Below are 16,667 nucleotides of genomic sequence, written 5' to 3'. Positions count from 1 at the left end.
CAGCAAATTCTTCAACTTTAGCACTTGTCCTCTCCCCTTGTTCTATCTTCCTCAATTCTGGTGTAGTCCTTGGGCTACTTCCATATACAATTTGGAATGGTGATTTTCTAGTACTCCTATTTACAGAGTTATTGTAAGAAAACTCAACTTGTGGTAGAATCAAATCCCATCCCTTGGGCTTGTCCCCAACTAAAAATCTCAAAAAATTTCCCAGACTTTTGTTTACCACTTCTGTTTGGCCGTCAGTCTGTGGGTGATGTGTGGAACTAAATTTCAAGTCTGTTCTCAACCTTTTCCACAATATTCTCCCGAAATACCCTACAAATTTAGTATCTCTGTCAGAAACTATACTCCTTGGAAGACCATGTAGTCTTACTACCTCTCTAAAAAACAAGTTTGCAATATGGACAACATCATGAGTTTTGTGGCATGGAATGAAATGTGCCATTTTGGAGAACCTATCAGCCACCACAAATACTAAGTCATTACCCCTTTGTGTCCTTGGCAATCCAAGAACAAAATCTATAATTATGTCCTCCCATGGCTTTGATGGAACAAGCAATAGATGATATAGTCCAATATTGTGACTAAATCCCTTGGTAACTTGACAAATCTAACAAGTCTGTACAAACTTCTTCACATCCTGTGACATTTGAGGCCAAAAATAATGTTCTTTGAGAATGGAAATGGTCTTATCTCGAGAAAAATGTCCTGCCATCCCTCCACTATGTTTCTCCTTAATTAAATTCTCCCTCATGGAACTCTTTGGAATGCATAATTGATTGCCCTTGAATAACACACCATCCTAAATCAGATAGTCTAACCACTTAGTTCTGTCTACAACAACAGGCTCTTTACAAGCTTTCCACGCTTCAGCAAAATCAAGATCCTTAGGGTACAGATTCTTGAGTTCATCAAACCCAACTACTTCAACCTGCATTACTATAAGAAACATCTATCTCCTACTTAGTGCATCTACAACCCTATTAGATTTTTCATTTCTATGCTTCAACACAAATGTATAGCTCTACAAGAACTCTACCCACTTCATATGCCTTTGATTCAATTTACCTTGGCTATTTAGGTACTGTAATGTGTGATGATCAGTATACAAAACAAATTCCTTTGGCAATAAATAATTCCTCCATTTCTTTAAGGCCTAAACTATTGCATAGAACTCTTGATCATAAACAGAATACTTCTTTTTTGCATCATTCAATTTTTCACTAAAATATGCAATAGGCTTACCTTCTTGGTTTAATACAGCCCCAATAGCACTGCCACTAGCATCAAAATCTAGTTAGAACACCTTTCTCAAATTTGGAAGTGCCAACACAGGTTGTTCTGTTACCTTCTTCTTCAGCAATTCTAAACCTATCGTAGCTGTCGCAGTCCATTTGAACTCTTTTCTATCCCCTCTTATTGTGTCTGTCAGGGGTGCACATATGCCACTAAAATTCTTAATGAACTTTTTGTAAAAACTAACCAGACCATGGAACGATCTTACCTCAGTAGCAGACCTTGGAGTAGGCCATTCCAAGATGGCTTTTACCTTCTCTGGATCCATTTTGAGACCTTCAGGTGATATAACAAACCCCAAGTAGACTAACTCCCTTTTTGCAAAGATACACTTCTTCAGATTAATCAATAGTTTCTCTTCCCTCAACCTTTCAAGGACACTATGAATATGCAATAAATTTTCTTCCAAATTCTTGCTAACAATTAAAATATCTAGTATTTGGACATACCTCTGATTATGTTATTGATGGATTTAATGCTATGATTATTTACTTCATTCTTGCATTGTTATTCTTTATGCGAATGTGAGTGATGTAAATAGACTATTTTAATACAATTAAATAAATGGTTAAAATTAGGTGATTTCATAAATTTATTGCTTCGGCTATGTTATTATATGCAATTGCACTTGATCATGTTGTTTAGTGTACAGGATTTATATCCCTAGCAGTGGCACATGGAGTTAGTGATTCAACCTTTCATATTTTACCAATGTCATCCTTATATGGTGGATGTATCCTTTATTAAGATGTTTAAATTAAACATTTCAGTGATTATTAAATCAGAACTCATTTGCATTATGTTATTAGACCAGTAAGCGTGTCTGTTCATTTAGAGGTTCGCATTGTCGCGAAAGTTATTAAGGAGATTTTTGTTTTTTTAGATTTTTGGGCTTTTTAATTGATTTGTTTTAATTTCTGGGAGTTTTTCCATAGATGAATTCCTATTCATAGGAATAGCCTATTTTCGTTTGTGTCGATTTGGGGTTTAACTAGGTTGGCTGGTTATTTGCCCTAATCAATTATTCACTCAACAAGTGAATAAGTATCCAAAGAGGAATTTAATTCCTCACTTCTCACTTTCAAATTAGAAAGTTGGAGGGTAAAACCTAAAATCCTCTTCATGAAGATTTACTGTTTTGTTCATTGCGGGAGCTTCGGGCATGGGATTGTCGCGAGGTTGGGCTCGTTGGATCCAGCTCGGCAAAACTTTGGATTGCCACGATTTTCAACTACTTCTGTGAGATATTTATTTTACGGTTCAGATTCCCATTTTGCCCTTTTGGCTATGAGGTAGGGATTTCTTGTTTTATTGTTTCTTCTTTGTTTCTGCTTCTATTTTTGGTAGCCATTTGTTTGGAGGCTGAGAACTAGTGTTCCCCTCCGTTTCTATATGCTAGTTCTACCCGGTTGGGCGGGTATGAACATTTTCCTATTTTTTGGTATGAGGGTTTGGGATTTTACGCCTTTATGCTGGCCATTTTTGCATACGGTGTCTAATTTCATTTATTTTTGGATTTTTAGGGTTTTTGAACCCAAAGGTCAAATGGGTTTTAATTTTGAAATTTTTCTAAAATTTGGAGCTTTTACCTCGTTTCACGTGCCGCCCTGTTTTCTAGAGTTTTCTTGGCACAATGTGGATCGTGGACTTGGATGATCCATTTGGATATTAGTCAAACCACTTTTGTACCTTTTGTTGCATTGGGATGCATGTCGCACCCGTACTCTTGACTTTGTGTTCGGTTGAGTGATTTGTTACCTGCTATGTTTTCTTTTGGACCTTTGCTTTTGTTTCGTGAACGCTGGGATTCGTGTAGAATCCATACTCTCGAATTGAGGCCGATTAAGTGATTTAATGATGTATGGTTTTATTAGCTTTGGGATTCATATAGAATGCATCCTTCCTGTGTTGCTTTCAATTGGGTGTTTTCATGGCATTATGTTCTCATTCTTGTCCTTGGGTTATGATCTTCATGATGGTGGTATGCCACACACCAGTACGTGCGCATACATTTGTTGGGTGACTTGTGAGGCTCGATCTTTCATGGATTTGCCGGAAGTTATGATCTTTGGGGTTGGAATGGGAGTATTCATGCATACGGGCACTTGTCATAGGATGAGCATGGGTAGGGTAGGGTAGCATATGGAGGGGGCTTCTATCTCACAACCCTTCGATCATGACACCATGGGTATGGCTAAAAGGAGCTTGAATAAGTGATAATTAAAGAAAATGTGTGACTGGTAATAAAACTTAAGATAATAAAACTTTGTTTGATGGTTCCAAGGGAGTACCTCGAGAGGAAAGTACCTTGTGAGTACCTTGAGAGTGTTGCACACCTTATTGAGAAATGTTGTACGATGCTGAAAATTGGTGCATGCCTTCTAGAGAAATGTCGTTCAACACTGGAAGAGTGTCACACACCTTAAGTAGAAGTGTCACCCTCCCTTAGTAAAAAGTGTCGCATGATTTTTGTAAAAACCCTACGTGTATCATCAGAGGGCACTTTTCTTCATGATTTGAACTTTTTGAGAGTTCTTTTGGATACCCTTTTAGGTGTTCTTCGACCCTATGTTGTTGCATTTTGAATTCTGTTGGTTTCTCTTGAATCAATTTTTTGTGTTTCTATTTTAGTCTCTTGGGGGTTTAAAATATATCGTTTAAGTATATGAAAAAAAATTTTATTTCTACTTCTTATACTTAAGATATATTTTAATATATGCAACGAATCTTTTGAGATAGGTTTCAGACCTCTCGAAGATAAGTTATGGATTCTAGGAAATTTTAGGGCTTCAGAAATCCAGACTTAGCCAATTTTTCAGGGCTTCAAGATTTTAGGCTTAGTTGAATTTCAAGATTCTGCATTTACCCTAACTTGGTGTTTTTTTTATGAGTGGTCATTTCTTGAGCCCTCATCATGTGCGTTGTCATTGTTGGTTTTGTTTGTGTGTGTCAGTTTGGTAGTGGTGTTTGGAGATTCATTTTTTTGCCGGGATTGTGGTGAAGTCTTCTGTTGCGATCATTGTGATCCCTGTATGATGTTGTCATGTGCATTCATACTTCTAAAAAAAAAAATATTGGCTTGTATTTCATCCTTGTTTCCAAGGATCTCCAGGTAGGGCATTACATCTGGTATTAGAGCCATGTTCAAACATTGGGATCTCTGTGTGTATGTTGCTCTTGTAGTTATTGTTGCATTGGTTGAGTGCAAGTGTCTTGGTGAGAACTTTTGATCTTTGTTGCTTTGGTATCTAATTGTGATGGATTTTCTTGTCCAGTAGATGTGACTAGAGCAGTATGTGGAGAAGGAAGCGAGTCTTCCTCATTTTGTGAGCGAAATTGTTGTGCCTTGTTTGGTTGGTTGCTTGTGTGACCCTTTTTGGATGGAACCACTAATTGGTGTCCATGTGTTGGCTTTGAGTGCTGCTTTTTGTTTCTCTGTGTAGAGTAAGGTGCATTGTTTCCATATTTTTCTCCTTATTGCAAGTATATAGATGAATCTTATTTTTGATTCTATGTTTTATGTTTAGGGTGATAAAATGGTTCCTTTCATTGAAAATGAGTGTTTATTGTGAATCATTGCAAAGAGTAGGTTTGCATTATATCCTTGGGTTAATTACTTAAGTCCCCAATTTGATTTCTTCTTAAGCTTATGTAAAATTGTATTAATTTGATGGATATCTAAATGTTGCATTGCATGGAAATTATTGTTGTCTGCATATGCATGAGGTTACTAATGGTATATTGCTTGATGTGTGTGAGTGTGTTCTCTAACATTGCTAGGATGATGTATTCCTTAGCATTGTGCAGTAACTTATCCTTCTTGTGTGACTATACTCAGTCATCACTTGTAATGTGATTTTTTTGATGGCTTTTTTTATTTGGCTAGAGGTATTTTCCTCATGTTGTTTGGCTAGCAGTGGTTTTCAGTATTTTCCTCTCTTGGAGTAGTCATCAAATTTTATCTATCGCTCTCTTTGTGATAGTTGTCACATTTGACTTATTGTTGAAATGAGCTCTTTTTGGTACTTACTATTGGAATTAATAATCTCCCCCATTTGGGCTTTTTATTTTGTTCATGATGACTATTCTGGATGTGTTTTACTGCTACCTAGTTGTGTGTTGTAACTCTATCATGTTCATCTCGAACCTTTGGTAGTACGTTCAAGGGATAATATCATGGAGAACATGCTAGTGTGTCTTTGTTAGATTTAAAGTTGTTATTTTTATTGAATGGTTTAAAATTTGAGTAAATGTAGTGTATTCTTAAAGAAATTAAAAGGTATGTGCTTGTTTTATGGTGACTCTTGGGACCCTTGCTTAAAAATCTTTCAATTTCATTGTGCATTAGTGCTTATATTATTTTTAATTAATGAAATTATGAAAGAAGAGTAATGATGGTTTCAATGTGTGAACTACCTTTCATTCCATGTCTTATGTCATTTTGGGCATGTGTGCTCTTGTGTGGATTTGGACGTTTTGTCCGTCACTTGTCTTGGTGGCCAAGATTGTTGTTTTGCCTTTGTGGTTTTGTTTTGAGTGGTGACTCAGATCTTGGGTCTTAGGACTCTCGAAGCTCCATCTTGTTGTAGTTTTTGTTGTTGTCTTTCTGGCGCTTTTTTGATGGAGCCAATCTAAGTCCAGATGTGAAGCTATGGCTTTTGGAGTTGTTGATTGTTGTTTCAAGTACCTTCTTGAGTAGAGGCCAATTAAATCATGATATATCATATTTATGGCCATTGGAGAAGTTTAACTCTTCATGTTATTCATAATGGAAGAGTTATCTTGTCTTCATAATCTACTAAGTACTTGTTGGGGTTCATGCTTGGATTTTTGTGTTTCCTATTGCACTGAACTACCCTTGTGAGGTGTAGTGTGGTTTGTGAGCATTCCTTGCTTAGGGTTGATGTTGCCTTGTCTTTTGGGAGTGACTCAGTTCTTTGATGAGTTTAGATTCTCCTTCTTGGACATTATCTTGGGCGTACCTATGTATCCTTTTCTCTCTTGTGAGAGTAGGCTAGTGTGGCTATGCCACTAGCTCAGTTAGTATTTTCAGGTGAGTATGTTGATGGTTGGTGAAATTGTGAGTTTCCTAATGCATCATCGACTAGTTAGTGTAGAGGTTGAGAGAGAGACTCCCTCTTAGTCCTAATACTCTATAGTATCCTTCTCCCTAAGCTTATATCTTTAGGCGGATTGTCTTAGTCAAGTTTTCTCATTAACTGTTGACTTAAGGCTAGAGATTGAGTTTAGTGATAGATTGGGTGTAGTTTTCCTAGCATGGTGCTAGAGGGACATGGTATCGTTGGACACATGTTACCATATTGTGAGTTGGTATGCAGACATTTGATGATTGTGTCAATTGACGAAAGTTTGTACAACCTTGTGGAAAGGTGATATCTTGTCTAGTTGGGTTATGTTACCCTAGTTTCTAGTGGTAGTTGAGCTTTTTTTCCTTGGTGAGGTGTTGTGCTCCTACGCTTGGTGGTGAGCAGTCTTTTGGAGTGTGTCCTTTTGTTGGTAAAAATTCATCCTCTTTGTTCTAAGGGTGAGTTTACATGGATTCTAGAATGATCATGTGTGACATGATAGTATTCTTGGGAATTTTGGGATGGCTTTTCCCCGAGATTCCAACTCTTGTTGGAAGTGTGTCTTGTTTTGACCTTGTTTTTGGTCTGGTAGTTGGTGCATGTTGTAGTTGGGAACTTGTTGACGAGGTAGAGAGGGTTTTTCCTTACCTTATATTGTGGACTCTATGGCTAGAAGGGTTCTTCGTAGTGCATAGAAGGCTCCTTGTTGGAGGACCTTGTGTTTGTGTGACACCCATTCTCTCGTGGTTACCCTATTTGGGGGTTAACATGATGGGTTGAGAATGTTGGGTGATTTGGGTTTGACTTGTAGAGAGTTTTTGAGTCATTCCTATTGCTCACTTTGGATTTTTGTTCTTGGTGTCTTTGGTTTCTATTCATGGATTGCAAGCTTCCAGGAGTAAGCCTAGTCTTTGGGGGAGATGATGTAGTGCCTCTCCTGTTTAACTTTTGTAAGTCATCTTGATGGAAACCTTGCTAATCTTTTGTTGTGATGGGATCATGATTGTGACCTTGAGTGGTCTACACCATTGAGGTGTTTGGATTTATGTTTCTTTATCAGTTGCTTTGATTATGCTTTCGACTGATCTTTGAGATTATGATGTGATTTATGGTTCACTAAGGTTTGTGATTCAGCCTTTCATATTTTACCAATGTCGTCCTTATACGGTCGACATATCCTTTTGTAAAATGTTTAAATTAAACCTTTTAGTGATTATTAAATCCAAACTCATTTGCATTATGTGATTAGACCAATAAGCGTGTCTGTGCATTTAGAGGTTCACATTATCGCAAAAGTTATTAAGGAGATTTTTGTGTTTTTGGATTTTTGGGCTTTTTAATTGATTTGTTTTAATTTCTGGCAACTTTTCCATAGATGAATTCCTATTTATAGGAATAGCTTGTTTTCGTTTGGGTCGATTCGGAGTTTAACTAGGTTGGCTAGTTATTTGCCCTAATCGATTATTCACTCAAAAAGTGAATAAGTATCCAAAGAGGAATTTAATTCCTCACTTCTCACTTTCAAATTGGAAAGTTGGAGAGTAAAACCCAAAATCCTCTTCATCAGGATTTACTATTTTGTTCATTGTGGGAGCTATGGGCGTGGGATCATCACGAGGTTGGGCTCGTTGGATCCAGCTCAGGAAAACCTTGGATTGCCACGATTTTCAGCTACTTCTGCGAGATATTTATTTTATGGTTCAGATTCCTATTTTTCCATTTTGGTTGTGAGGTAGGACTTTCTTGTTTTATTGTTTCTACTCCATTTCTGCTTCTATTTTTGGTAGCCATTTGTTTGGAGGCTGAGAACTAGTGTTCCCCTCCATTTTTGTATGCTAGTTCTACCCGGTTGGGCGGGTATGAACATTTCCCTATTTTTTGAGATGAGGGTTTGGGGTTTTATGCGATTATGCTTGCTATTTTTGCATACAATGTTCGATTCCATTTATTTTTAGATTTTTAGTGTTTTTGAACCCAAAGGTCAAATGGGTTTTAATTTTGAAAATTTTCTATAGTTTGTAATTTTTACCTCGTTTCGCATGCTGCCCTATTTTCTCGAGTTTTCTTGGCACAATGTGGGTCGTGGACTTGGATGATCCATTTGGATATCAGTCAAACCACTTTTACACCTTTTTTTACATTGGGATGCATGTTGCATGCGTACTCCCAAATTTGTGTTTGGTTGACTGATTTGTTACCTGTTATGTTTTCTTTTGGACCTTTTCTTTTGTTTCGTGAATGCTAGGATTCGAGTAGAACCCATACTCTTGGATTGAGGCTGGTTGAGTGAGTTCATGATGTTTGGTCTTGTTGCATCATTGGGATTCGTGTAGAATCCATACTCTCGGATTGAGGCCGATTGAGTGATTTAATGATGTATGGTTTTATTGGCTTTGGGATTCGTGTAAAATCCATCATTCCTGTGTTGCTTTCGGTTGGGTGTTTTCTTGGCATTGTGTTCTCGTTCCTATCCTTGGGTTATAATCTTCATGATGGTGGTATGCCACACACTAGTATGTGCACATACATTTTTTGGGTGACTTGCGAGGCTTGATCTTCCATTGATTTGTCTGAAGTTATGATCATTGGGGTTTGGATGGGAGTATGCATGCCCATGGGCACTTGTCGTAGGATGAGTATGGGTAGGGTAGGGTAGCATATGGAGAGGGCTTCTATCTTGTAGCCTGGCGATCATGACACCATAGATATGGCTGAGAGGAGATTGAATAAGTGATAATTAACTAAAATGTGTGACTGGTAATAAAACTTAAGAAAATAAAACTTTGTGTGATGGTTCCAAGGGAGTACCTCGAGAGGGAAGTACCTTGCAAGTGTTTCCACATATGATCCAAGCTTGGGCTTGTCGATGCCAAGCGACTCTCCATGATGTCAGCCCCTACTTAGTAGCCTTTTGAGTGTTTGACCAAGACCTTTACTCCTTGCATTGTCTTAGGTTCTTGGTTGCAGCCATCATACTGTCTGATGTGAGTGTTAGCCTTGGATGTTGTGCTTTATGTGTGTTTGTGGTTGGATCATTATCACCATCAGCATGACGAGTGTGGACCTATGGGTGCCATGTGGTTGGGAGGCATAGCTACCTTCACCACTGCTAGGGACTGGTGTACAAAGATGGTCTTTTGTCCTAGTGCGACCATTGCTAGATGTTTTCACTTGGTACTTCGGGTTTTAGAGTATGCTTTCTTGTGATTTATGCTTTCATTGGGATGTTTGTATATCATATTTAGATGATATTATTTCATTTGATGTATTCTCTTATTATGATGTTTAGCATATGATTAGATGTTGTGAATTGTTGTATTACCATATCTTTTGCTTATTGTTGTTTAGCATGTGATAGGTGATGTTATCTACTATAGGATTATCTTATTCTTTACTACTAGCATTTTAGATTTCCTTATGCTTATATTGTTGCATATTTTTAGTAGTGACGTCCCTATTACGATAGTACCTACGATCTGGTTGGTGGCTTAGGATGTTATGCACGGGGGATGGCTAGGACCCACGATGGTCTTATGATGCTATTGATGGTTGGGAGGAACCGCACACTTAGTTTGGTTGTTCAGTTCATTGCGATGTTTATTTCAGTGTGTTCTTTACTGCTGTAGTTTAGATGGATAGGTGTTCTTCTTTCTATGTTGTTCTTGCACTCAAGTGTTCATTCCTCGAGCCTTTATTGATCTGGTACTCCCTGGTGTGGAGGTTCTTTGCTCTTTTTTTGGTCCTTTTTGCTTCTGGGAGTGTTTTTGTGTTTCTATAGGCGACATTTTGTCAGCATTGTGTGACATAAAAAATGTACCGCACACCCATGCAAACTATGTCGCATGACACTGTAAAGTATCACATGCCTTCTTGAGAAATGTCGTACGACACTGTAAGAGTGTCAGACACCTTCTTGCAAAATGTCGTATGATGCGGGAAAGTGTTGCATGCCTTCTTGAGAAATGTTGTACGACACTGGAAGAGTGTCGCATGCCTTAAGGAGAAGTGTCGCCCTCTCTTAGTAAAAAGTGTCACACAATTTTTGTAAAAAACCTATGTGTGCCATCAGCAAGGACTTTTCTTCATAATCCAAACTTTTTGAGAGTTGTTTTGGATACCCTTTTGGGCGTTCTTCGACCCTATGTTGTTGCATTTTGAATTCTATTAATTTCTCTTGAATCAATTTTTCATGTTTCTGTTTTAGTCTCTTGGGGGTTTAAAATATATTGTTTAAGTATAAGAAAATTTCTTATACTTAAGATATATTTTAATTTATGCGATGAATATTTTGAGATAGGTTTCAGACCTCTTGGAGATAAGCTATGGATTCTAGGAAATTTCAGGGCTTCAGAAATCCAGACTTAGCCAAATTTTTAGGGCTTCAAGATTTCAGGCTTAGTCAAATTTTAGGATTTTTCATTTACCCTAACTTGGTGTTTTTTTTATGAGTGGTCATTTGTTGAGCCCTCATCATGTGCATTGTCATTGTTGGCTTTGTTTGTGTGTGTCAGTTTGGTAGTGGCGTTTGGAGATTCATTGGCTGCCGGGATTGTGGTGAAGTCTTCCATTGTGATCATTGTGATCCCTGTATGATATTGTCATGTGCATTCATACTTGTAAAAAAAAAAATCTTGGCTTGTATTTCATCCTTGTTTCCAAGGATCTCTAGGTAGGGCATTACATCAGGTATCAGAGCCCATGTTCAAACATTAGGATCTTTGTATGTATGTTGCCCTTGTAGTTATTGCTGCGTTGGTTGAGTGAGAGTGTCTTGGTGAGAACTCGTGATCTTTGTTGCTTTGGTATCTACTTGTGATGGATTTTCTTGTCTAGTAGATGTGACTAGAGTAGTATGTGGAGAAGGAAGTGAGTCTTCCTGATTTTGTGAGCGGAATTGGTGTGCCTTGTTTGTTGGTTGCTTGTGTGACCCTTTTTGGATGGAACCACTTATTGGTGTCCATGTTTTGGCTTTGAGTGTTGCTTTTTGTTTCTCCTTGTAGAGTAAGGTGCATTGTTTCCCTATTTTTCTCCTTATTGCAAGTATATAGATGAATCTTATTTGTGATTCTATGTTTCATCTTTAGGGCGATCAAATGGTCCCCAATTTGATTGCTTCTTAAGCTTATGTAAAACTATATTAATTTTATGGATATCTAAATGTTGCATTGCATGGAAATTATTGTTGTCTACATATGCATGAGGTTACTGATGGTATACTGTTTGATGTGTGTGAGTGTGTTCTCTAACATTTCTAGGATGATGTATTCCTTAGCATTGTGCAGTGACTTATCCCTCTTGTGTGACTGTACTCAGTCATCACCTGTAATGTGATTTTTTTGATGCCTTATTTTATTTGGCTGGAGGTATTTTCCTCATGTTGTTGGGCTAGCAATGGTTTTTAGTATTTTCCTCTCTTGGAGCAGTCATCAAATTTTATCTATTGCTCTCTTTGTGATAGTTGTCACATTTGACTTATTGTTGAAATGAGCTCTTTTTGGTACTTACTGTTGGAATTGATAATTTCCCCCATTTTGGCTTTTGATTTTGTTCATGATGACTATTTTGGATGTATTTTTATGCTACCCAATTGTGTGTTGTAACTCTATCATGTTCATCTCGAACATCTGGTAGTACGTTCAAGGGATAATATCATGGAGAACATGCTAGTGTGTCTTGGTTAGATTTAAAGTTTTTATTGTTATTGAATGGTTTAAAAGATGAGTAAATGTAGTGTATTCTTAAAGAAATTCAAAGGTATGTGCTTGTTTTATGGTGACTCTTGGACCCTTGATTGAAAATCTTTAAGTTTCATCGTGCATTAGTGCTTATATTATGTTTAATTAATGAAATTATGAAAGAAGAGTAATGATGGTTTCAATGTGTGAACTACCTTTCATTCCATGTCTTGTGTTGTTTTAGGCATGTTTGCTCTTGTGTGGATTTGGACATTTTTTCTGTCACTTGTTGTAGTTTTTGTCATTGTCTTTCTGGCGCTTTTCTGATGGAGCCAATCTGAGTCCAGACATGAAGCTATGGCTTTTGGAGTTGCTGATCATTGTTCCAAGTACCTTCTTGAGTAGAGGTCAATTCAATCATGATATATCATATTTATAGCCATTGGAGAAGTTTAACTCTTCATGTTATTCATAATGGAAGAGTTATCTTGTCTTCATAATCTACTAGGTACTTGTTGGGGTTTGTGCTTGGGTTTTTGTGTTTCCTATTGCACTGAACTACCCTTGTGAGGTGTAGTGTGGTTTGTGAGCATTCCTTGCTTAGGGTTGATGTTGCCTTGTCTTTTGGGAGTGATTTAGTTCTTTGATGATTTTAGATTCTCCTTCTTGGACATTGTCTTGGGCACACCTCTGTATCCTTTTCTCTCTTGTGAGAGTAGGCTAGTGTGGCTATGCCACTAGCTCAATTATTATTTTCAGGTGAGTATGTTGATGGTTGGTGAAATTGTGAATTTCCTAATGCATCATGGACTGGTTAGTGTAGAGGTTGAGAGAGAGACTCCCTCTTAGTCCTAATACTCTGTAGTATCATTGGACACATGTTACCATCTCGTGAGTTGGTATGCAGGCATTTGATGATTTTGTCCATTGACGAAAGTCTGTGCAACCTTGTGGAAAGGTCATATCTTGTCTAGTTGGGTTATGTTACCCTAGTTTATAGTGGTAGTTGAGCTTTTGTGCCTTGGTGAGGTGTTGTGCTCCTACGCTTGGTGGTGAGCAGTATTTTGGAGTGTGTCCTTTTGTTGGCAAAATTTCATCCTCTTTTTTCTAAGGGTGAGTTTACATGGATTCCAAAATGATCATGTGTGACATGACAGTATTCTTGAAAATTTTGGGATGGCTTTTCCTCGAGATTCCAAATCTTGTTGGAAGTGTGTCTTGTTTTGACCTTGTTTGTGTTATGGTAGTTGTTGCATCTTGTAGTTGGGCACCTGTTGATGAGGTAGAGAGGGTTTTTCCTTACCTTGTATTGCTGACTCTATGGCTAGATGGGTTCTTTGTAGCACATAGAAGTCTCCTTGTTGGAGGACCTTGTGTCTGTGTGACACCCATTCTCTCATGGTTAACCTATTTGGGGGTTAACATGATGGTTTGAGAATGTTGGAGTGATTTGGGTTTGACTTGTAGAGAGTTGTTGAGTCATTTCTATTGCTCACTTTGGATTTTTGTTCTTTGTGTGTTTAGTTTCTATTCATGGATTGTAGGCTTCTAGGAGTAAGCATAGTCTTTGGGGGAGATGATGTAGTGCCTCTCCCATTTGACTTCTATAAGTCATCCTGATGGATGCAACCTTGCTAATATTTTGTTGTGATGGGATCATGATTGTGACCCTGAGTGGTCTACACCATTGAGGTGTTTGGATTTATGTTTCTTTATCAGTTGCTTTGATTATGCTTTTGACTAATCTTTGAGATTATGATGTGATTTATGGTTTACTAAGGTTTGTGCCAGTGGTTACCAGGATTGATGTGGTATCATGAGGTTGTTCCGTAATTACCCTAAGATGTGTGCAGAGATTGTACTATGTTCTATTACCATGCTACACTAGGCTAGGTTCCTGTAGCAGTGGTTAGTCATGTTTATCACTATGTTTGCTTTTGTGTTTTAAGTGCCTCTTTAATGCAGAGTAATCAATCATTATTAAATGCATAAGTAACTAAATGGATTGTTCATGTGGGATTATTTGGTTATGTTCTGCAGACATTCACCTTGTTATATTTTTTATTAGAGAGATATTTGTTACTCATGTATGTTACATTTGAGATGACCTAAGGGTTAGATAGTATACCTAGTTTTTTAGTATCATAGATGTTATACTACTATGCTATTCAATTAATCATATTGCATGATGATGCCATTTTGAGATGACAGTGTGTTTTATGATGATAACTGGTATTTGGACATACCTCTGATTATGTTATGTGATGGATTTAATGCTATGGTTATTTACTTCATTCCTGTGTTGTTATTCTTTATACGAATGTGAGCGATGTAAATAGATTATTTTAATATAATTAAATAAATTGTTAAAATTAGGTGATTTAATGCATTTTTTGCTTCGGCTATGTTATTATATGCAATTGCACTTGATCATGTTTTTTAGTGTGCAGGATTTATATCCCTGGCAGTGGCACATGGAGTTAGTGATTCAACCTTTCATATTTTACCAATGTCGTCCTTATATGGTCAATGTATCCTTTATTAAAATGTTTAAATTAAACCTTTCAGTGATTATTAAATCTGAACTCATTGGCATTATGTGATTAGACCAGTAAGCATGTCTGTGCATTTAGAGGTTCACATTGTCGCGAAAGTTATTAAGGACATTTTTGTGTTTTTGAATTTTCGAGATTTTTAATTGATTTGTTTTAATTTCTAGCAGCTTTTCCATAGATGACTTCCTATTTATAGGAATAGCCTATTTTCATTTGGGTCGATTCGAAGTTTAACTAGGTTGGCTGGTTATTTGCCCTAATCGATTATTCACTCAAAAAGTGAATAAGTATCCAAAGAGAAATTTAATTCCTCACTTCTCACTTTCAAATTGGAAAGTTGGAGAGTAAAACCAAAAATCCTCTTCATGAGGATTTACTATTTTGTTCATTGTGGGAGCTACGGGCGTGGGATTGTTGCAAGGTTGAGCTCATTGGATCCAGCTCGAGAAAACCTTGGATTGCCATGATTTTCAGCTACTTCTACGAGATATTTATTTTATGGTTCAGATTCTCATTTTTCCCTTTTGGATGTGAGGTAGGGCTTTCATGTTTTATTGTTTCTACTCCATTTCTGCTTCTATTTTTGGTAGCCGTTTGTTTGGAGGCTAAGAACTAGTGTTCCCCTCTATTTCTGTATGCTAGTTCTACCCAGTTGGGCGTGTAATGCCCTGCTAGGAGATCTTTGGAAACAAGGATGAAATACAAGCCAAGAATTTTTTTTTACAAGTATGAATGCATATGACAACATCATACAGGTATCACAATGATTGCAACAGAAGACTTCACCACAATCCCAGCAACCAACGAATCTCCAAATGCCACTACCAAACTGCCAGACATAAACAAAGCTAACAACAACAATGTACATGATTAGGGAACAAGAAACAACCACTCATCAACAAAACACCAAGTTGGAGTAAAATGCAGAAACTTGAAAATTTAGCTAAGCCTGAAATCCTAAAGCCTTGAAAATTGGCTATTCCCAGATTTTTGAAGCCCTAGAAATTTCCTAGAATCCATAACATAGTTGGCATGGGCATGCGATACTTTTTAAAGTGTCACACCATCCTGAATAAATGTCACCCATAGAAACACAAAAACACTCCCAGAAGTAAAAAAGGACCAAAAAAAGAGCAAAGAACCTCCACACCAGGGAGTACCGGATCCACAAAGGCTTGAGGAATAAACACTTGAGTGCAAGAACAACATAGAAAAGAGAACATCTATCCATCTAAACCATAACAGTAAAGAACATACTAAAATAAACATCGAAGAGAACAAAAGCAACATTGAAATGTATAGAAATAAATCTCAGGAACAAAACAACCAAGCTAAGTACGCAGATCCTCCCATTTGTCAATAACATCATAAGACCATCATGGATCCTAGCCATCCCCCGCATGTAACATCCCAAGCCACTGAATAGATCATTGGTACTATTGTAATAGGGACATCACTATTAAAACATGCACAATAACAACATAAGAAAATCTAACGTGCTAGTGATAATGCATAAGATAATCCTACAGTAGATAATATCACCTATCACATGCTAAACAATAGTAAACAATAGATATACTACTAAAGAAAATTACATCATCCAATCATATGCTAAACATCATAATAAGGGAATGCGTCAAATAAAATAACATCATCTAAGAATGATATACAAGCATCCCAATGAAAGCATAAATCATAAGAAAGCATACTCTAAAACCTGAAGTACCAAGTGAAGACATCCAACAACGGTCGCACTAGGACAAAAGATCATCTCTATACATCGATCCCTAGTAGTGGTGAAGGTAGCTATGCCTCCCAACCACGTGGCATCCATAGGTCCAAACCCGCCATGCTAATGGAGATAATGATCCAACCACAAACACACAAAATAACATCCAAGGCTAAGACTCACCCCAAATAGTATGATGGCTGCAACCAAGAACCTAAGACAATGCAAGGAGTACAAGTCCTGGTCAGACACTCAAAAGGCTACTAAGTAGGGACTAACATCATGGAGAGTCACTTAGCATCAAAAAGCACAAGCTAGAACT

This window comes from Cupressus sempervirens, chromosome 4, assembly GCF_028749045.1.
Source record: "Cupressus sempervirens isolate cs-2001-9-10 chromosome 4, ASM2874904v1, whole genome shotgun sequence".
Classification (NCBI taxonomy): domain Eukaryota; kingdom Viridiplantae; phylum Streptophyta; class Pinopsida; order Cupressales; family Cupressaceae; genus Cupressus; species Cupressus sempervirens.
This window is presented reverse-complemented; position numbering follows the sequence as displayed.